We start from the raw sequence: 23,936 nt of genomic DNA on the forward strand, positions 1-23,936 counted from the left end.
CACGAATTTGTCGAGGTAGGGTTTGCATACCCGGTTCATGAGATCCATGAACACTGCAGGGGCGTTGGTCATTCCGAAGGGCATAACGAGGAATTCATAATGACCATAACGAGTTCTGAATGCAGTCTTGGAAATATCTTCATTACGGACCCTTAACTGATGGTAGCCTGATCGCAGGTCAATCTTAGAATAGTAGCTCGATCCTTGCAACTGATCGAATAGGTCGACGATTCGAGGGAGAGGGTAACGATTCTTGATGGTAACCTTGTTCAGCTCACGATAGTCAATGCACATTCGGAACGTGCCATCCTTCTTCTTAACAAAGAGTACCGGTGCTCCCCAGGGTGACGAACTAGGACGGATAAATCCTTTATCCAAAAGTTCCTGTAGTTGCGTCGAGAGTTCCTTCAATTCTGCGGGGGCTAGACGGTACGGTGCACGAGCTATGGGTGCTGCTCCGGGAGCTAGCTCGATTTGGAATTCGACCTGACGAGGGGGAGGGAGCCCAGGTAATTCCTCAGGAAATACCTCGGGGTAGTCACGCACTACTGGAAAGTCTTCAATCCTCTTTTCCTTTTCCTGCGTGTTGGTGACGAGTGCTAAGATAGCGGTGTGCCCTTTTCGTAAACACTTCTGGGCCTTCAAGAAAGAGATAACGCCGGAGATTTCTCCACTTTTGCCACCTTGTACAATGAGGGGTTTGCCAGAACGGCGAGGAATACGAACTGCTTTCTCTTGACAGAGGATCTCAGCGCGATGCTTGGATAACCAATCCATACCAACAACGACGTCGAAGCTTCCGAGAGTAACAGGGAAAAGATCGATACTAAATGCCTGACCAGACAACTCTAGTTTGCAGCCTTTGATAACATGTGAGGCCTCGATGTTTCTACCATTAGCTAACTCGACGATATGAGGAGTACTTAGTAACGAAAGCGGACGCTTAAGCTTCTTACTAATACGTAGGGATACATAACTAGCATCGGCACCGGAATCAAATAACACAGAAACATAACGATCATCGAGTAGGAACTTACCCGTCACAACATTGGGGTCATTCCTTGCTTCACCAGCTCCAATCACAAAAGCTCTTCCTCTAGCACCATTCCCAGCATTGTTGTTCTGATTGTTGTTCCCAACTTCCTGATTATTGTTGCGGTTCTGATTCAGTTCAGGGCAATCCTTCTTAAAGTGCCCCTCAGCTCCACACTTAAAACATGCCCGGTTGTTTCCCTGATGCTGTTGCTGTTGGGGTTGTTGCTGATTCTGTCTAGCTGGGAACTGACTTCGACAATCCTTGGCGTCGTGCCCCATCTTGTGGCATCGCTGACACTGGCCCTTGTTACATGCCCCATTGTGGTGCTTGTTACACTTGTTGCACTTAGGGTAGTTTCCCCGGTAGCCACCCTGTTGCTGAGTGCCTTTGTTGGTTTCAGTTTTCCTTTGTTGTGCTGGGGCCTGAGTGGGGTTAGCATCCTTGCTCTGACTTCCTTCCCACTTACGCTTGCTGTCACTAGAAGTTCCGACAGTAGCACTGATCCTTTTGGGCAACCTGCCCTCTTCCACGGCCTGATCAGTAAGTTTGTGAGCAAGTCGAACGATCGGCTGAATGGTAGTGTGGTTGGCTGAAGTTACATGGCTTCGAATCTCTGGAGCCAAACCCTTGATGTACAGTTCGATTCTTCGATACATGGGTCGAGACATGTTTGGGCAAAGAGCAGCATAGTCATTGGACAACTTGGTGTAAGTCTCAATTTCCGACCCAACCATCTTGAGCTCATAGTACTCATTCTCAAGCTTGTGGATGTCATCCCGGTGACAGTATTCCTCCTTAATCATGTCCTTAAAATCCTCCCATGCCGTAGCATTTGCAGTTTCCAATCCAAACATCTGAATCTGCGCCTTCCACCAAGAAAGCGCACTCCCTTCAAGCGTAGCAGTAGCAAATTTTACCCAATTTGCAGTGGGACACTCGCAAACAGCGAAAACAGCTTCAATTTTCTCAATCCAATGCAGAAGACCTATGGCACCCTCAGTACCGTTGAAAGGGAGAGGCTTGCAATCCATGAAAGTTTTGAAAGTGCACACTGGTGGTTGCGCAGGTGCATGCTGACCTGTTCGCGAGAAGCGAAACGTATAGGTTTAGAGGCGAAAAGTCGATGTGGCGGTAGGATCTAAACATCCTAAAGCAACGAGCTTACCTATAGGGTGAGCTGCAAAAGCCGCAGCCACTGTGTTGAGCAGGTTAGTGAACTGAGCCTGCGTCATGTTAATGTTTCCTCTTCCGCGTCCACTCATTGTCTTCATAACCAGAAAACACAGTATGAGTGTGATGTCGTAGTGTAGCGAGAATGAGATAGAAGAGAGAGGTGTATCTATCTAGTTTAGGCATACTAATATGTATAGCAAAACAGGAAACATAAAACAAACAAGTAAACACTAGTCCGAGCTATGAGGTCAAAAGTGTCGAGCCTTGCACTTGGAGTGTAGTGTCGTCGCGAGTCACAGGTTATAGTCTGGTTTTCTCCAAAAAGATTTTCCCCTTTTTAAAACCAAGTTCACTATAACCAATGGCTCTGATACCAATCTGTCACACCCCCAAAATCCACCTGCGGATAACACCCGCTTCGAGGGCGTGACCGACCAGGATCCAGCCACCAATTATACCGAATACTTAAGTTGATAACAAAAGTAATACTTACTAACCATAGGATTAGCAAATATCAAGTTCAGAGTTTAAGGTTTTAAGTTCAAAACAGTAATGAGTAGCGGAAGCATAAGTAAGGTAGTTTAAAACAAAGTTCATGATTCAAAATAAAGTAACACCCAACACAAGGGTGAACAGACACTACACGTTCCCAAGCTGCAAGCTCCTTCGTCACTGGTTACCTGCAAAGCATGCAGTAAGGGGTCAACAATAATGCTGAGTGAGTTCACTAGTTGTCCAGTTTTAATTACCAAAAACTTTGTTTCACCGGTTAATTTATCCGTTTATACATGCCCTGGGGAGCTACCCCAAAAGTTAGCGACTAAACTGTTTTCCAATACCGAACACTAGGTAACCGTTGCGTATCCGCAGGATGCCCCGATGTCAATGTTCTATCATCATTGACGAATATCTGAGTACATTAGTTCACGACCGTCCCAAACCAGGGCACGGTGTGAGGCTGGTAAACACCTAAATAGCGCTATCAACTAATAACCCGCTCGCCTAACCCGGCGACTAATCGGTATTTGTAGTAGGGACTTGAGTGATAGAGTTTCGTTTAGTGCCGTTAGTTGCAATCCGTATAAACAGTAATTAACCAAAAGGTTTCCCAATACCCGGGAAGGAAAAGTAAGTTTTGTTCCCAATAACTAGGGAAGGTATGTAAATGGTATCCCCTTTTACCAGGGGATAGGGTTGTTAGTCTCGTGTCCCAAACCACCGGGACGCATGCTTTTAAGTTGTGAACTCACCTTGGGTTGCTCGGTAGGTTTAGGTTACTTGTCAATCACGTTGGTCACCACGTCCTAACATGGTTACCGGTATAGGTCAGGTTCGGTGTTCAAGCATTCACGTAAAACACATACAAGTACGTAACATGCATACAAGTAAATAATCATGGGGTTATTGGGCCGGCCCTAACAGTAACACAGTCAAACAGAACACAGCAACACATAGTCCACTTAACAGACAGTCCAAGTTAACACAGAATGGCCCAATAACCAAAATGGACAGCCCACTCGCAACCAGCTGGTCTCGAGTCGCAACCAGGTGGTCTCGGCTTGTCACGCTGTGGTTGCGAGTCGCAACCGTGGTCTCGAGTTGTCACGTTTTGGTTGCGAGTCGCAACAGCGTGGTCTCGAGTCGCAATCTCGTGGTTTCGAGTTGTCCTGCTATGGTTGCGAGTCGCAACCGTGTAGTTTCGAGTCGTAATGCCGTGGTTGCGAGTCGTAATCTGTCACTTTCATACACACGTGATGATGCAGATATGACAGTCCACATAGTACATATAACATCAGACCCAGATTAGGAAACTACCAATAAGGTTTCACTAACACTTTGCCAATTCTGAATATTAGTAAAGATAGATCAAACTTTGCCATTTTTACATCTTCAAGTCATATTCAAACAAGTTCATCCTATCTTCATATTTTCTAGGGTTTTCACCATAACAAATCACACATTTATGAGCCAAAATCACATATTTACAACAAGATCAACATGCAAAACATACATTATATATCCGAAATCTTAAGTTTAACATCATTATTTGCAAGAAATAAAGAAGTATAGTATGGTTAGTCATAATCATTCTTGAACTACCATTTTCTATTCATTTTAAACATGTCACAAGCATTCACACATAAATGGTTTTCACATATAGTTTACTTCACAAATCACCCTAGAATCATGCATAATGTTTCTAACCAAACATTTTCTAGTTCATATACACAACATAAGTCCTATGCACATAATGATGACTAACCGGTTGAGAAGGAGAAGAATGAGCCGAAAATAAAGGAAGAAGCCGAGGAGATGAAGAGTCCGAGTTAGTGGTGATGAACTTGTCCGAGTTTCTTGTCCGGGATCCAAGCTTGAACCGAGAAGAGAAGGAGAGAATGGTTTGTTGTTTGAGGGTTTTCTTAGTTGAGAGAAAGAGTAGAAGTGTATGTGTGTGTAAAATGGAAGAAGTGGGGGAAAGGTGGGATATATATACAAGGGGATGTTTCGGGTTGGGCTTGGGGGTTTCGGCCCAAACCGGTTTCGGCTCAACGGCCCACTCGAGACCGAGTGGCCCACTCGCAACCGCCCGGTTGCGAGTCATGGTCTCGGGTCGTGGTTCCGGCTCTCATACATATATATATATAATACATACATACATCACATGTCATGCAAAAATCACGTTTCCATTTAATGTTTCCATTTAATAATATTTATATACACACGAAATATTACAAGGTGATCGTTCGGAAAAACCTCGAGTGTCACACGAACGAACCTTGACGTAAGCATTCTTACCTTAATTGGATGAAGGAGGAGGAATACACGTTGGCTCGGGCGTGGCTCGACGTTTCGGAGGACCACGAAATTGGTAACTTTTATATATTTTTTTACTTATTTTTTACTTATATTTTTACTTTTATTTTTAACATACAACTTATATTTTACTTTTATTTTTTCAACTTGTAGCAAACTTTCAAACGGGCCCCGTTTTTTGGGATAGGGTTCGTGCACTCTTTTATAGCACGTGGGGTAAAGGCGAGCATCGTAACAAAGATTCCATTTCTAGCAAATGGACCGACATCAACAACCAGTGTCACTCCTTCCAAGAAGTGTATCAACGTAACTACGATAATCGCACGAGCGGAGAAGGTGACGTCGGGGTATTAACGAAGGCTTTGGATGAGTACGAGAGAACAAAATGCCCTTTTATGTACTATAAGTGTTGGGATCTACTTCGAAAAAGTCCAAAGTGGGCGGGCGTAGTGACCATGACACGTCGAGTAGTAGACGTCGAGCTAAACGGTCAAAAACATCATCCTCCGTTGACCCTGCAACACCGACTTCGGATGCCCGCAATGTCAATCTAAATGATGTTGTGGAGGTTGACGAAGAGCAACTTGAAGAAGAGTTGGCCCGACCGCCCGGTAGAAGAAAGGATAAGCGAACCGGGAAAAAAACAGTGGAGTCGTCTTCCGATCTTGAGTTGAAGGAAGACTTCGAGGAGATGAACCGTCGTCTCCAAGACATTCACGACCTCGGCCACAAACGTTGGGAGGTTATGAAAGAACGAGTCGCCGAAACCAAAAAGTTTAACGAGATGCAAAAGGCGAGGCAAATGGAAAAGGACATTGAATTTTTGTCCAAACCGATCGACCACCTCCAAGGTGACGCGTTGATTCTTGCGCAAATGCATCGCCAAAAAATTCGGGAAAAATATGGACTCTAGATCATCATCCTTTTTTTAACTTTATTTTTTTCATTTTTTTATTCTTTTTTTTCAATTTTTTTTTATTTCAAGTAGTGTAATTTTTTTAAATTAATGAAGAATTTTTTGTTTTAAATTTAAAAAAATAAATAATTGTGTAATGATTGCATGGGCGTTATTGGGCATTATTCCCACTACGACACTTTTGCAATAACCCCCAATAATGCCCCCATGCTGACTGGACTGGCACATGGCAGAAAATGCCCCATGGTGGGGGCATTATTGATAAAACCACTACGCATGGTCTTAGTGGGTTAAAAAATGATTTTAATTACTTTTGAGGGAATTTGGTGGGTAGGACCCATAAATCCGAAAATTGGTGTTTAGGGGATGGGTCTTATTTAAAAAGTATTTTTACATATTTTCTCTTGCTAAGAACCCTTATTACATCATTACCCAACCTTTAAAAATCAATTACATATTTCTCCATTTATTTTGAAATTACCCATTTACCCTTTTTGTAATATAAATGTTTGATTATGAATAAAAAAAAAACCAAATCCCATGAACATAGATTGGTTTCAACCATTGTTGAAAAAGAAATCACATCAAGATTGGTTGAAATCATTAGAATTTCCCCAAAATGTGATTTCATCCATTTTAAAATTTCTATCCATTTTAAAATTTCTACAGCCAATTCTTATACAAATATATACATATACGATAGATCATCTTTCTTCTGTCCTGTACCATCATTGTTACTCACCTTCAAATCAAACACCATGGTAACTTCGTAATCCATCATCGTCGCGCTTGTGTAAAGCATCCACCGCACACAACCGCTCGCCACCGTGAACCAGAAAGGGCCCGTCGCAACCCATTTTCTGTATACGGTGACCATGCCGCTGGTTTTGACCACCAATGTCAACCACGGTGGAAACCCACTTGAAACCAACTGCCGCCGCCATCGCTTTGAACCACCGTGAGGTATCTTTCCAGTTAGGTTTTATTTGTTTTAGGGATTGGGGTGTGCCGGCGTTAAAGGGAAGTGAGAAAGCTTTGAGGGTGCCTGCAAGTTGGGTTGGAGTGTGCCATTCTAAATCTAGTTATGTGTCTATTCCAAATCAACTTCGTTAATCATCTCAAATCACTATGCTTCAAGGATCTATTGAATATGTTAGGGTTTATGTACGATTGTTCTGGTTTGGTACCGGTAGATGTACACTGTGTAGAGATTTGATTTCAAAATAAAATAGAAAACCATAAACCTGAATTCATTTTTTAATTGATTTCATAGTTAAATCAATTTATTCTACTAGTTATTGATAGAAAAGACTAATACAATTGAAATTGATTTCATCCAGGGTATAATGGTAATTTAAAAAGAATAATTTTAACGAAATGGGAATATATGTAATTTATTTTAATGAATCGGTGAATATGTAATATCTATAGTTTAAGAAGGGGATATATGTAATTAATTTTAAAGACTGGGTAAATATGTAATAAAGGATCTTAGGAGGGGGAGATATGTAAATTACCCTATTTAAATTTATAAAGTTTGAAAGCTGTTACTGCAAGAGCTGCAGATCTGATCTACAATTGTAGGTTATTATCTTGTGTTTTTATAAAAGTTTGGGCATTTTTAATCCCTAATTTCTCCAAAAATGAGATTCAATAATCATTTACTAAATTTTATTAAGATCAACTAATTACAATAATATTTGGTGTTGGATGGTGCCTAGAATCATTTAAAATCGTTAAAAGTCTAAAACACACGCGAATACCGGACAATTCAAGCCAAAAACCACAAACTAGGATTTTTACGCGTTTTCACCTAAATTCCACTTATAACATATTATTCCATATCAAACCAAGCATATTGGACAATTTATGGACTTTTAATTGTTAACCGGTTCGTCACCAACATTCGTTTAAGTTATATTATCGCTACGCGATACATAAATTTCCAATTCACTACCTGCAATCTCATTGCAAAATTAAGGCTTTTCAAACTTCAAATTGACTTTAATTAATGAAATTTTAGTCTAATCGCACAATTATGTCAGAAACACATTTTTTTCAATAGGGATAACGACCGGAAAATACGGGGTGTCACATCATCAACGTATACTAAGATAAATATCGTTTTGAAGAATCTGATTTTTGAAATAACGAAGAATCGAAAATGGTATGTGAAAAGCATGAAATAAAGGGTATGATTTTAGCTCATCATTCCATGCACAGGAGGCTTGGCGAAGGCCTTAGATCACACGGTTAAGTTTAAAAATGTGAAAAGGTTGTGAAGGGTCGATAAAACCAACCGGTTGAGACATATAAAGATCTTCATGCAATGTTCCTTAAAGAAAAGCATTATTTAAGTCTAATTGACATAAACACCAATTTTGAGACATTGCTAGAGATAAGAGTGGATGAAGAGTGGTTGATTTTAGAACAGGGCTAAAAGTTTCTCTATAATTGATGTTCGGTCTTTGTGTGAACCCTTTAGCTACAAGGCGTCCTTGAGCAACAAGGTGTGCCTTTAGGCGTTCAATGGAGCCATCCGGATTATAATAAATCCAGAAAACCCATTTAAGCTGTCACACCCCGATTTCCACGTGTTTCACCGGTGCACCCGGTGGGGGATTACCGTGACGTAGTTGGCAACAATATAGTCAAACCACACAATATTTAAATGCACAGCGGAAGCATAAAGATAGATTATATTTCAACCATCGATTGTAATATCCAAGGATCACGAATAATCGAAAATAAATCCACAGGGGATCAAAACAAAAATATAAATATTGTTCAACAGATATTGGCATCCCAAGCTTGCGAGACTCTAACGATGCTAAGGAGTGGCCAACCTATTTCGTACAGAACCTGCATTTAATCTTTTTGAGGAAAATACGTCAGTTTACACTGGTAAATACATTCAACCGACACTTTTGTAAAAGATTTAATAAAATTGATTTGAATGCACAAGACACAAACTCTTTATAACTTGGGATAATTTATCAATTTAAATCTTGTAAAAGAATTACATGTTCACTATGCATTCGGTCGCCCGGGTCGTGCCGGGTTTAAGGTTAATAGACACGCCACAAAGCATAAAGCCGTGATGGGAAAACCAACGGTTATACCTTTAATAATATAGACACATTGTCAGGTGTACGCCTACACCCGCGTGTCGAGGTCGTGGCCATTTCGTGAAATGATGCCAAGGATATCCGGGACATGGTCATTAAACTCCCAAAGGCGTTAAGCCAACAAAACCAATTTTTAAACGGGTCACATTGATAATACCCAACTACTAATGAGTTGGGGTCAATTGCCCGACCAAGCGGTATTTTAAATACCGTAACCCAAGCCCGTATAACGGAAAATAAGTTAAAAGTATTTACCTGAGCAAGTAATAACCTCAATCAAACAAATGCAAGTATCTTTTACTGGTCTCCTATTCTGGAACGAAGGTTTATAACAACCTATTAGAACCCTACCGGGTCTTTAATTTAGCCTTAGCTTAGACCGGTCAGTTTCAAAGGATAATTACGGTTTAATCGCGTGAAAGGCGAAAACCGGGAATGGAATGTGGTTTGGGCCCAACAAGTTTGAAGACTTGTTTTATATGGGTATAATAACCACACCCTGAAGTTTGAAGTTAAAATCGATAAGGTTTGACCCGTTTCGGCTAGTTTATGTAAACTAGTTACATAAACCGAACCGTGCGCGCAAAAGGCGTAACGGGTAACCGTAAGAGTCCTACACAGGTTTCCTAAGTTAATATGCTCTAAAGAGGTTGTGGTATCAGTAGGATACCTTCCATAATGCCCGTAACGAGTTTTATTCCATTATACGCCCCGTAGGGGTATTTCGGTCTTTTTAAAGATTATAAAAGAGATTTTCCGAGTCCTACAGGAAGTCTGAGTTTTCCGCACAGTTTATAAAGTTCAAAATACTTTACTTATTATATAAAATCACTAGCAACTGGATTCGGGTCGAAATACATTGTAGAACTCAAGTTATGTCCAAAAAGGGTATATTTGGTACTTACCGAATCGATGCCATAACCGCAGGTTATGAGCAAGTTAAAAATAATTAAAAATCTTTAAAAATACCAAATATTATTTTACATCAGTGTGTAAAAGGTTTGGTGTCGAAATTTGGGTTTAGATAGGCTTTATGCTAATTGCGCCGCTTAATTACAAAGTTTCCGTAATTGCGCTATTTAGCATAACTCCTATTCTAGACCTCGGATTGACGTGAAATTTTAGGGACATGCTTAGAAATCAGTAACTAAGGTTATTGTCCTTTCACATGTCCAAAATTCTTGTCTTAAAGTGAAAAGGGCGTTATGGTCAACTTTTGAGCTTTTAACGAAAATGTGTAAAAGACTTGGACAAACAATGAACCGGTCACAGAGGGTTATGCCATCATGTAACCTGGTCCTAAGAGAGTCCTAAGGCATATCTAAATCATACCATAACGGGTCAGGACTGAAGTCAAAGCAAAAGTCAAAGCTTTGCGACTTTCGGTTCCAAACCGGGTCAAAACAGAATATGGTCGGATCAAACAAGCTTAGACTAGTTAATATACTTATTATCATGTTATATGAGTGTTAAAACAGGTTACACGCCATCTACATTACTGATTATGCATAAAATCACAATTTAGCATTCTGTTGACTTTTTCTAAGCAAGTTTGACTCGACATTTGGACTAGTTAGAGTGGGAATCAGAGGGTGCCCTTTTAGGGGTTTAATGCCCACATGATTACCGACATATAACTACCTTTGATTCGACAAACCACTGGACCATTTGTGATTTATCGTCAAGTCAATCGTTAATTACGACGGATTGACTTTTAAGCTATAACTATGCATAAACTGAACTAAGAAGGGTGGAGCATACTTGCAAGAGTCCTATGCACGACCAGGGATGAGCAAAGAAGGCACTTGAGCTCCAGAAGTGATCAAGAAGGCAGATTGTAGGTGTGAAGAACTTGTTGCAACAATGTGGCCTTTTATAGCAATCATAAGCCCTTAGATCATTGACAACAAGTGCTACAAGTGTTCTTGGATGATCACCAAGTGTCCCTGAGTGCTAGGGGTCATTTAGGGGGCGCCCATGCTCTCATAATTGGCTCTAAGGTCGGTTAAAACACTCAACAATGCTTCTGTCCACGTTTTCTGCATCTGGAGGGCTGACGCGGCCCGCGTAAAAGGTCAGACTACCTTTACGCGGGTCGGCTGAATCCTATTGTCAGAGTCCGGATCTATACATGGCTCGCGGCCCATGTAAGATCCCTCAATACTTTAACGCGGCCCGCCTGAAACCTAAATTTCAAGATTTTCAAATCTTTTGTAATTATTGGCCTGGCCGTTCGGTTTCGAAGGGGTAACTTTGCGTTTTGGGCCTCGTTAATTTGCATATAAGGGCACCGTGGCTTTTACCCAACTTATTAACCCTTGGTTAATTTATTATTACCCGAAAAGTCATAACTTTCAAAGTTTGACGCTTTTAACCCTTTTTAACGAATTCGATCATAACTTTCTCGTTTTAAAACGGAATTTCGCGAAATTTATATCGCGCATTCTAGTGAGTATAATTTACCATTACAAAGCCTCGGGTATGCCCAAAGGTTACTCAGAGGTATAACTTAAACATGTTGACACATTTGGCCCCTGTAGTTTGTAATTCCTCACTTTCTTCCACAATTCGTTCCATACGATCCATGATTCATTCGTTCGAAGGTATGAGCATCATTTAGGGTTACTGCACAGTATATTTATCCCTGGTTGACATTTTTAACCCTCAAATTTACATACTTTCAATGTTTGTCAACTTTAGTCTCTTATTTAGTATTTAATACCACGTGTTATCCTAAGACACGTGTCAATACATTATTGGACGCAAAAATTTCGAGGTGTTACATCCTCACCCCCTTAAAAGAAATCTCGACCTTGAGATTTATTGAAATAAATGAGGGTACATTTCTTTCATCGTGGACTCTACTTCCCACGTGTACTCGGGACCTCTACGGGCATCCCATTTTACCTTCACAATCGGTATGTACTTCCTACGAAGTTTCTTAACCTGTCGATCCTCGATTGACACAGGTTTTTCAACGAACTTTAAGCCCTCGTCGATGTGTACATCTATATGTGGTATAACCAGTGATTCATCAGCGAAACACTTCTTTAAATTGCAGATGTGGAACACATTGTGGATACCACTGAGCTCCTCCGGTAAGTTTAATTTATAGGCAACCGATCCGACCCGTTCGATTACTTCGAATGGTCCAATATATCTCGGGCTTAACTTGCCTTTCTTACCGAATCGCATCACCCCCTTCCAGGGTGATACCTTAAGTAATACTTTGTCGCCTACTTTGAAATTGAAAGGCTTACGCTTCAAATCTGCGTAGCTCTTCTGCCTATCTCGGGCAGCTTTCAATAGATCGCGAATTTGGACAATCTTGTCCGTTGTTTCAAAGATAATATCAGGTCCTGTCATCTGGACATCTCCAACTTCTGCCCAACAAACGGGCGTTCTACATTTTCTACCATATAGAGCTTCAAAAGGTGCAGCCTTAATGCTGGTATGGTAGCTGTTGTTATAGGAGAACTCGACTAATGGTAGGTGGTTATCCCAACTGCCACCTAAGTCGATCGCACATGCATGAAGCATGTCTTCCAACGTCTGGATTGTACGCTCACTCTGTCCATCTGTCTGAGGGTGGTAAGCCGTACTGAAGTTTAGCTGCGTGCCCAAAGATTGTTGGAAACTTTTCCAAAAGTGTGACGTGTACCTGGTATCTCTATCAGAGATGATAGACACAGGCACGCCATGAAGGGCTACAATCTTATCTACAAACAACTGGGCTAGCATATCGGAGATATGAGTCTCCTTTATGGGTAGAAAATGTGCTGACTTGGTCAGTCTATCAACTATTACCCATATTGTATCGTTTCCTTTCTTTGTCTTTGGTAACTTGGTGATGAAATCCATTGTCACCATTTCCCATTTCCACTCGGGAAGTTCAGGCTGTTGTAGCAAGCCTGACGACTTTTGATGTTCTGCCTTTACTTGCGCACAAGTGAAACATTTTGCTACATAGGTGGCTATAGACTTCTTCAAGCCTATCCACCAGAAATTTGCCTTCAAGTCCTGGTACATTTTATCAGCTCCAGGATTAAAGGAATATCGGGAACTGTGGGCTTCCTGGAGGATAACGTCACGAAGACCTCCATAAACAGGAACTATATCCTTTCATTCAATCTCAGAATTCCGTCTTTGCCATAGGATAACTGCTCCTCAGTTACCCCTAGCTTTTTGTTGGGATAGTTAGCTTCTGACACAGCTTCTTTCTGTGCAGCCAACAATCGCTCATTCAGATTGTTCTTAATTTCAATGCTCTTGGCATTGATCCTTATCGGTTTCACTCTCTCTTTCCTGCTTAGGGCATCTGCGACTACGTTGGCCTTGCCTGGATGGTATCTTATTTCACAGTCATAGTCGTTCAGAGTTTCCATCCAACGTTGCTGCCTCATATTCAAATCTTTCTGATTGAACAGGTGCTGGAGGCTTTTATGATCCGAGTAGATCACAAACTTAATGCCATATAAGTAATGCCTCCAAAGCTTTAGTGCAAATACAACGGCACCCAACTCCAAGTCATGGGTGGTGTAGTTCTTTTCATGCACTTTTAATTGTCGTGAAGCATAGGCAATCACCTTACCCCTCTGCATAAGCACACAACCCATTCCGGTGTGCGATGCATCACAATATACGACAAATTCTTCCATTCCTTCCGGCAATGTCAACACTGGAGCATCGCTCAGCTTTTGTTTGAGGATATCAAAAGCTTCTTGCTGTTTAGGGCCCCAGTTAAACTTTATACTCTTCCTAGTTAAGGAAGTTAGGGGTGCAACAATTCTTGAGAAGTTTTCGATGAAGCGTCTGTAGTATCCTGCTAGACCTAGGAAACTGCGAATCTCCGTAGGTGTCTTCGGCTCCTGCCAGTTCATGACGGCTTCAACCTTGGCGGGATCCACTTGGATGCCACGCTCACTCACCACGTGTCCAAGGAACTGGACTTCTCGTAGCCAAAATTCACATTTAGAGAATTTGGCATAAAGCTTTTCTTGATGAAGCAACTTAAGAATGCATCAAAGATGCTTCTCGTGGTCAGCTTGACTCTTTGAGTAAATGAGGATGTCATCGATGAAGACAATGACAAATTTATCTAGATAAGGCTTACAAACGCGATTCATGGGATCCATGAATGCGGCAGGTGCGTTAGTGAGCCCAAAAGGCATCATTAGGAACTCGAAATGACCATAACGAGTCCTAAAAGCAGTCTTGTGCACATCTTCGTCTTTGACCTTCAATTGATGGTACCCTGACCTTAGGTCAATCTTGGAAAAGTAGCTCGCTCCTTGCAACTGATCGAACAGATCATCGATCCTGGGCAAAGGATATCTATTCTTGATTGTGACTTTATTCAGCTCAGGGTAACCGATGCATAGACGCATTGAACCATCTTTCTTCTTGACGAACAGGATTGGTGCTCCCCAAGGTGATGAACTTGGTCTAACAAATCCCTTGGCCAGCAGATCATCTAGCTGCGTCCTCAATTCTTTCATTTCTGTGGGTGCCAATCTATAAGGTGCTATCGCAATAGGCGGGACTCCTGGAATGATGTCGATACTGAATTCCACTTGCCTGTCTGGTGGCAAACCAGGCAGTTCTTCTGGGAAAACCTCCCGATAGTCAGAGATGACTGGGATGTCTTCAATCTTGGGTTTCTCTTTACCGATAGTCACCTGTGCCATATAAATGACACATCCTTTCTTCAAACATCTGGATGCCTTTAGCATAGATACTTGTGCAGGCAATCCATGTCGAGTATCTCCCTGAATGGTAAGTGGTTCTCCAGACGGAGTCTTGATTACCACTTGCTTCTGGTTGCACATGATTTGGGCTTAGTTATGCGATAACCAATCCATACCCAACACTACGTCGAAACCAGCGAGTTTAAAGGGTAACAGGGATAAAGGAAATGAGTGATTCCTAATGGATATAACACATCCATCTAAAACAGTTGAGACTGTTCCCATAGTCCCATCAGCTAGTTCTACTTCATATTTCACATTCAAGGTTTTAACAGACAATTTTAATAATTCACAGAAGTTATCATCCACAAAGGATTTATCTGCTCCAGAATCAAATAACACCCTTGCGAATACATCATTGATAAGAAACGTACCGGTTATGACGTTGTCATTCTGGATAGCCTCTTCGACATTCATCTGAAAGACCCTCGCATTGGTCTTTTTCCCTTCTTCAGCCTTCTTTACTATCTTCGGGCAGTTAATCTTGATGTGCCCTTTCTCGTTGCAACTATAGCAAGTTGCATCCTTGAGTTTCTTGCACTCAAGAGTCCTATGCTCAGAGGACTTGCGTATCCCACAGGCCTTTGGCTGGGATTTCTTTTCAAATCTGCACTTTCCGAAGTGGTGCTTTTGACAAACCTTGCACATGGGCTTGTCGCCCGATTGTCGGTCATTCTTCTTGTTCTCTGACCCCTTCTTGTGGTCACGATTCCCCCGGTGCTTCTTGTTAGACCTCCGTGAATCATCATCTTCACATTTTCTTTTCTCACTATCAGCATTTCTTAATTATCTCTGTCTTACTGCATCCAGGGTGAGAGACAGAGATATATCTGCCACGGATCTGAAGGTAGCAGGCCTAGAAGCCTTCACGCTAGCTTTTATCTCTGGGGCCAAACCCCCAATGAAGCGCGCGATCCGTTTGGGTTCCGGTGTTACAAGGTACGAAACCAATCTCGACAGAGTGTTGAAACTTGTGAGATATGCCTGGCAATCCAGGTTCTTCATGACCAGCGATAGGAAATCAGATTCTATCTTCTCAACCTCGTGCTGAGGGCAGTAGTTTTCTTTAATTAGAGCAATAAATTCCTCCCATGTCATGCTATACAAAACAGCCTTTCCTGAGGCTTGAACCAATGATCTCCACCATGCTAGGGCTTCACCCTTGAACGACTGTGATACAAACTTCACCACGTCTCTCTTAGCACAACCACTGATGTCCACAACAGTGTCCATTTCGTCTAACCAGGTCATACAATCCACCGCGCCCTTTTCCCCAGTAAAATCTCGGGGTTTGCAAGAAATGAAATACTTATACGTGCAACCCCTGGCGCGAGGTGCGTCATCGACCACCTTCTTCTTAGGATGGACACTATTCTCATTTGATGAATGCCGATCGTCATTCTTCTTAGGCTTAGACGGGGTCGAGGGTGGTTTGCTGTGAGATTTAGAATGGGTTCTTGGCTTTGAGTGTGGTGTAGATAGGGTTCTGCTTCGAGACTCGGTGTATTCTTCGTACTGCCGATCCAAGGCTGCCTTAACAGCGCCGTCTACTAGAGCTTTCAATTCAGCGCCCGTTATATGAATTTGGGCGTTATCGTTTTCATCCTCCTTCGAATGACTATTAACTTCATTTGGGTCAGCCATTTTGAGATCTTGATCTGCTACAAGGAATATGACAGATATCTATTTAGGAGTTTATTATGGAATTGTCTTTTATGGCAATTCATTAACCATGGTAAACACAGACCATATTTGGTTAATTTGTTACTCACTTTTATTTAGGATTTGAACATAACTTATCCTAATTACAAATAATATTGTTAGTGGCACAAAAGTCTAGTCACAAGGACGTTTTATATATTATTAGCCAGGATTTCAGAGAATCAAGGCATGAAGGTTTGAACCATAGTTCTTTTACCTTTTCTGACAGGGAGTCATAGACTACAACTGTCTTTTGTCTTATATGACAGTAAGTATGGCCCGTAGGCACTACATCACTAATGTATGTCTGACAAGTGATCATCTTAATTGACGATTTAAACCCATGATTCAAAAATCATTAATTTAGGCCTTGGAATCCTCTGGAAGATTCTTATAAGAATGACGCGTGTGATTTTAACGAATCACATTTGCCAAGAATGTTAACATGTTACAGAGGTTAACAGGGAAACTGAATCTTTTAAATCAGGTCTTACCATCTTGGCCAGGCCTTATAATGACACAAGGCTAGGTTTCACCCTTAAGATTCTTTATTTAATAACTGATTGGCAGATTAATTTAAAAGGAATGATGTTTGATTTATTTATTTCATATAATAGTGCATATAAAGACAGGGATGAAATTTATAACTTAACATTCCATTAACCATAATAATGATTACACACTGCCCTAAACGGGACTTTTAATAGACAAATACCTACGCAGAGGTTTACAGAAAACAAGTCCACGCAGGGACCAAATACAAGGATAGATGTCCACACAGGGACGAAAAGATAAGTCCACGCAGGGACTGAAAGGAAATTGTCCTCGCAGGGACTACACACTATAAATGTCCACGCAGGGACTAAACATAATAAATGTCCACGCAGGGACTTGGTTAAAATAGGAAATACAATAGTATATCTAGAGACTAATGATCTCGCTTCTTCTTCCCTTTTAACAGGTTTGCTAGGCCTTTAAGGAATCCACGATTGTTCTTACGTTCTTGCTCAAAGTCTCGTTCCACACGATTCAAACGGTGGAGGATTTCTTCCTGTTCTGGTGGGGAAAAACGTGGCTGTTGAGTTACTTGCTGAGCCGGAGTTCTAGTAGGAGCTGGATACCCATGAGCTGCGTATCCTAATCCCCAAGGATCCCCATAAGGTCTGTCGGGATGGAGGGCGTTGTAATTGGCCGCTACCACGTATGGGTCAGCATCCGCATAATTATAGTTGTAGCGTGTGTGAGCTGGCTGCTCAAACGAGTTGTACGCTGCGGAACCGTCGTACGCAGGTATAGGGTTATCATACCCAAATGGTGGCGGAGGTGGTGCAACTGGTGCAGAATTCACCTCTGCAGGGTGACTCGAAGGTTCACCCAATTGTGGTTCTTCAGGCAATGGTGGAAAATGACTCGCACTCGAGTGGCGAGGGGTGCTGAAGTGGAATTCCCCTCCTCGGGTGGACATCCGTGCGCCTGATCTCCTACGCCTTGGCGGATCTGGAGGTGCTTGTTGAACTGGTGGCGGTGGAGGTGGTGGCGTAACTACCACGAAACGCGAATCCTCGGAGGGATCCTGCTGCTGCTGCTCATGAGGCGAGAAGTGGTGAGAAGGTGTGAAGTACCAATCACACTGGTTAAACCTCGCCTGGTAACTGTCGGGACCTTGATAGGGTGTCCCATGAAAGGATGACCCATCAGAGATCTCGATAGGATGGTTGGGAGTACATCTTGCAGGTTCAATTGGATCCGTATCCTCGTCCATATCTACCGCATTATCCTCGGAGAAATGGTCTTCGGGTCCTAAAGGGTTATAACCTATTGGTTCTTGGACATAATCAGCCGGGTTGAACTGGCCTTGGAAGAAGGGAGTAGGATCGACATAGGAACGGTGCGAAACAGAACGCTGGAGAGGTATAAACGAAGGTTGAGGGTTACTGGGATCGTTCTCCGAATTTGGTCCAAAAGAGTGACGGTATGAAGGTGTCGAACTGTGTGAGGTAGACCGTCTTGCTGGCTCAAAGAGGTTTCTTCTACGTCTCTGAGGTTCTTCGCTCCTCGTGCTGGAAGGAGCTCGCATGTTTGAAGGTCCGGCCTCGTGATCATTATGAGTAGTGATCGGCCCGTTGCCTCTTCCTCCTCTTCTAATTGCTGGTGGCATATTTCCTGCTTAACAAACTTTTAAATCACCATAAACAATAAAAGACAAACTGGAATAACAATTCGAATTTGTCCTATGTTCTTGTCTAGACTCAAGTATGTGCAATTGTGTCATTGAGATTAAACACATAAGGATAGTGTTTAATTCACTCAACGTTGACTCTGATACCAACCTGTCACACCCCGATTTCCACGTGTTTCACCGGTGGGCCCGGTGGGGGATTACCGTGACGTAGTTGGCAACAATATAGTCAAACCACACAATATTTAAATGCACAGCGGAAGCATAAAGATAGATTATATTTCAACCATCGATTGTAATATCCAAGTATCACGAATAGTCGAAAATAAATCCACAGGGGATCAAAACAAAAGTATAAATATTGTTCAACAGATATTGGCATCCCAAGCTTGCGAGACTCTAACGATGCTAAGGAGTGGCCAGCCTATTTCGTACAGAACCTGCATTTAATATTTTTGAGGAAAATACGTCAGTTTACACTGGTAAATACATTCAACCGACACTTTTGTAAAAGGTTTAATAAAATTGATTTGAATGCACAAGGCACAAACTCTTTATAACTTGGGATAATTTATCAATTTAAATCTTGTAAAAGAATTACATGTTCACTATGCGTTCGGTCGCCTGGGTCGTGCCGGGTTTAAGGTTAATAGACACGCCACAAAGCATAAAGCCGTGGCGGGAAAACCAACGGTTATACCTTTAATAATATAGACACATTGTCGGGTGTACGCCTACACCCCCGTGTCGAGGTCGTGGCCATTTCGTGAAATGATGCCAAGGATATCCGGGACATGGTCATTAAACTCCCAAAGGCGTAAAGCCAACAAAACCAATTTTTAAACGGGTCACATTGATAATACCCAACTACTAATGAGTTGGGGTCAATTGCCCGACCAAGCGGTATTTTAAATACCGTAACCCAAGCCCGTATAACGGAAATAAAGTTAAAAGTATTTACCTGAGCAAGTAATAACCTCAATCAAACAAATGCAAGTATCTTTTACTGGTCTCCTATTCTGGAACGAAGGTTTATAACAACCTATTAGAACCCTAACGGGTCATTAATTTAGCCTTAGCTTAGACCGGTCAGTTTCAAAGGATAATTACGGTTTAATCGCGTGAAAGACGAAAACCGGGAATGGAATGTGGTTTGGGCCCAACAAGTTTGAAGACTTGTTTTATATGGGTATAATAACCACACCCTGGAGTTTGAAGTTAAAAACGATAAGGTTTGACCCGTTTCAGCTAGTTTATGTAAACTAGTTACATAAACCGAACCGTGCGCGCAAAAGGCGTAACGGGTAACCGTAAGAGTCCTACACAGGTTTCCTAAGTTAATATGCTCTAAAGAGGCTGTGGTATCAGTAGGATACCTTCCATAATGCCCGTAACGAGTTTTATTCCATTATACGCCCCGTAGGGGTATTTCGGTCTTTTTAAAGATTATAAAAGAGATTTTCCGAGTCCTACAGGAAGTCTGAGTTTTCCGAATAGTTTATATAGTTTATAAAAGAGATTTTCCGAGTCCTACAACATTGTTATTTATAAGAAAAATATTATGTCATGAAATGTGCTTGTTTTTAAAGACATAAAAACTTGCTACCTAACATTGTCACTATAACTCTCAGAAAATTTAAATTGGGCGACACGGTTGTCCAAATCGCTCGAACTTCGCTCGTCGCTCGCTCGGAATTTTTACCGCTCGAAAAATGCTCGCTTGATTTGAGGCTCGGTTCTAAATGAGCCGCTCCGCTCGGTTCGGTTTGTAAACGAGCCAAGCACGAGCAAAGGTCCGCTCGGTTCGGCTCGGCTCGTGAACAGCCCTACTCGAAATACATTTTAGAACTCAAGTTATGTCCAAAAAGGGTATATTCGGTATTTACCGAATCGATGCCATAACCGTAGGTTATGAGCAAGTTAAAAATAATTAAAAATCTTTAAAAATCCCAAAATATTATTTTACATCAGTGTGTAAAAGGTTTGGTGTCGAAATTTGGGTTTAGATAGGCTTTATGCTAATTGCGCCGCTTAATTACTAAAGTTTCCGTAATTGCGTTATTTAGCATAACTCCTATTCTAAACCTCGGATTTACGTGAAATTTTAGGGACATGCTTAGAAATCAGTAACTAAGGTTATTGTCCTTTCACATGTCCAAAATTCTTGTCTTAAAGTGAAAAGGGCATTATGGTCAACTTTTGAGCTTTTAACGGAAATGTGTAAAAGACTTGGACAAACAACGAACCGGTCACAGAGGGTTATGCCATCATGTAAACTGGTCCTAAGAGAGTCCTAAGGCATATCTAAATCATACCATAACGGGTCAGGACTGAAGTCAAAGCAAAAGTCAAAGCTTTGCGACTTTCGGTTCCGAACCGGGTCAAAACAGAATATGGTCGGATCAAACAAGCTTAGACTAGTTAATATACTTATTATCATGTTATATGAGTGTTAAAACAGGTTACACGCCATCTACATTACTGATTATGCATAAAATCGCAATTTAGCATTCTGTTGACTTTTTCTAAGCAAGTTTGACTCGACATTTGGACTAGTTAGAGTGGGAATCAGAGGGTGCCTTTTAGGGGTTTAATGCCCACATGATTACCGACATATAACTACCTTTGATTCGACAAACCACTGGACCATTTGTGATTTATCGTCAAGTCAATCGTTAATTACGACGGATTGACTTTTAAGCTATAACTATGCATAAACTGAACTTAGAAGGGTGGAGCATACTTACAAGAGTCCTATGCACGACCAGGGATGAGTAAAGAAGGCACTTGAGCTCCAGAAGTGATCAAGAAGGCAGATTGTAGGTGTGAAGAACTTGTTGCAACAATGTGGCCTTTTATAGCAATCATAAGCCCTTAGATCATTGACAACAAGTGCTACAAGTGTTCTTGGATGATCACCAAGTGTCCCTGAGTGCTAGGGGTCGTTTAGGGGGCGCCCATGCTCTCATAATTGGCTCTAAGGTCGGTTAAAACACTCAACAGTGCTTCTGTCCACGTTTTCTACATCTGGAGGGCTGACGCGGCCCGCGTAAAAGGTCAGACTACCTTTACGCGGGTCGCCTGAATCCTATTGTCAGAGTCCGGATCTATACATGGCTCGCGGCCCGCGTAAGATCCCTCAATACTTTAACGCGGCCCGCCTGTAACCTAAATCTCAAGATTTTCAAATCTTTTGTAATTATTGGCCTGGCCTTTTGGTTTCGAAGGGGTAACTTTGCGTTTTGGGCCTCGTTAATTTGCGTATAAAGGCCCCGTGGCTTTTACCCAACTTATTAACCCTTGGTTAATTTATTATTACCCGAAAAGTCATAACTTTCAAAGTTTGACGCTTTTAACCCTTTTTAACGAATTCGATCATAATTTTCTCGTTTTAAAACGGAACTTCGCAAAATTTATATCGCGCATTCTAGTGAGTATAATATACCATTACAAAGCCTCGGGTATGCCCAAAGGTCACTCAGAGGTATAACTTAAACATGTTGACACATTTGGCCCCTGTAGTTTGTAATTCCTCACTTTCTTCCACAATTCGTTCCGTACGATCCATGATTCATTCGTTCGAAGGTACGAGCATCATTTAGGGTTACTGCACAGTATATTTATCCCTGGTTGACATTTTTAACCCTCAAATTTACATACTTTCAATGTTTGTCAACTTTAGTCTCTTATTTAGTATTTAATACCACGTGTTATCCTAAGACACGTGTCAATACATTATTGGACGCAAAAATTTCGAGGTGTTACATAAGCCGATAATGATATGTGTGGAAAAAGAAGGAAGCAAGGTCCAAGTCTTATTCAATTGAGAGCATCAAACTCTTTGGACATTGCTTGTCGCAAAAGAGGATGCTTTAATGCTTGCAAAACCATGGTAGGTTCAATAAGAGGAGTGGCGGAAGCTGTATTGTAATACCCGAAAATTTGAAAACCCTAATATAATAAATATCTATTAATTATGTCGGGTTTAAAACAAATTTAATACAATTTAAATTCGACTAAACGATTATTGTTTCTAACCGTACATTTTATGTAGCAATGGTTACTTAAAAATTTTTACGTTTCATATTTAAAATTATAATTAAATAAATACTAGTAGTTAATAATTAATAACATTTAGCTATAGTTATTATTATAATATAATGTAATTATAATAGTTTAGGGTCTTGAGTTAATTCAAACTAAACTAAAAGGATTTGTTTGTAAGTTGGCTAATACTCTAGGGTAGGAATTGTAATATGTAATTATATAAGAAATCTCATTTCTCCATTCAGGACATATCTTCATAACCTAAAACGCCGCAACTCTGTTTCCATTCGGTAACCCACAAACACGATTAACAAACCGATAGGAAGAATCCTTGCTTTTCGTTTTGCAACTGATAATCTTCATAATTTCGATAGTCTCGCAAGTTATACACATGTCACACCCTTTGGTTTATGTTCCGAGTTCCGAAGAACCACCACCGCCGTAAACCATCGGCGGCATCACAACAAACCACCGCCAATTAGTCACCAATCAGAATAACCGCGCCGCAGTTAGCCTTATTGCCAATCCCGATCCAGTCCGTGACCAAACCACCCTCAATGGTAACCGTTTGTTAACCACCACCTTTGCTATGAATTGCCGATCACACTTTGCCGACGAACAAGCTTCGTCACGTCTGCACTACCTTGCCTCCATGAACAAGCACATCATCTGGTCGGCCACCTTGAATTGCCACCGCCATTGCCCCATTCCGCTAGTGTGACATTTCTGCTGTCGTACTTGTGTTGTCCGATTTCGGTAAGCATTAATACTTACTAACTTAATCTAATTTTGTTTTGGTTCTTTAAATTGTCTTCTGTTAACCATGATGGGGATTTTGTTCGATCTTCCGGCGATAAAAAAAACCAAAAAAAAAAGAGAAAGAAAGTTAGTTACGAAATGGTGGTGTGTGTATGCACGGGTGTTTGACGTATCAAAAGTGTCTAATATACGTATGATGTGTGTGTTATATCAACAATGTATGTGTAAAGTAGGTTTAAAGGAATTGGTCTCTGTATGTATCGAATTGTGTTGATGTGTCAAAAATTGAAAAATATGTATATATATATATATATATATATATGATTTGTGTGTGTAATTATGTAAAGCATATGCATGTACATGTATGTGCGTATGACTTATTACTCTTCTACATCAGTGAAATTCACATTCATGATTTTCAATATAGAGTTTATGG

The sequence above is a fragment of the Helianthus annuus genome, chromosome 7, assembly GCF_002127325.2.
Source record: "Helianthus annuus cultivar XRQ/B chromosome 7, HanXRQr2.0-SUNRISE, whole genome shotgun sequence".
Taxonomy (NCBI): Eukaryota; Viridiplantae; Streptophyta; class Magnoliopsida; order Asterales; family Asteraceae; genus Helianthus; species Helianthus annuus.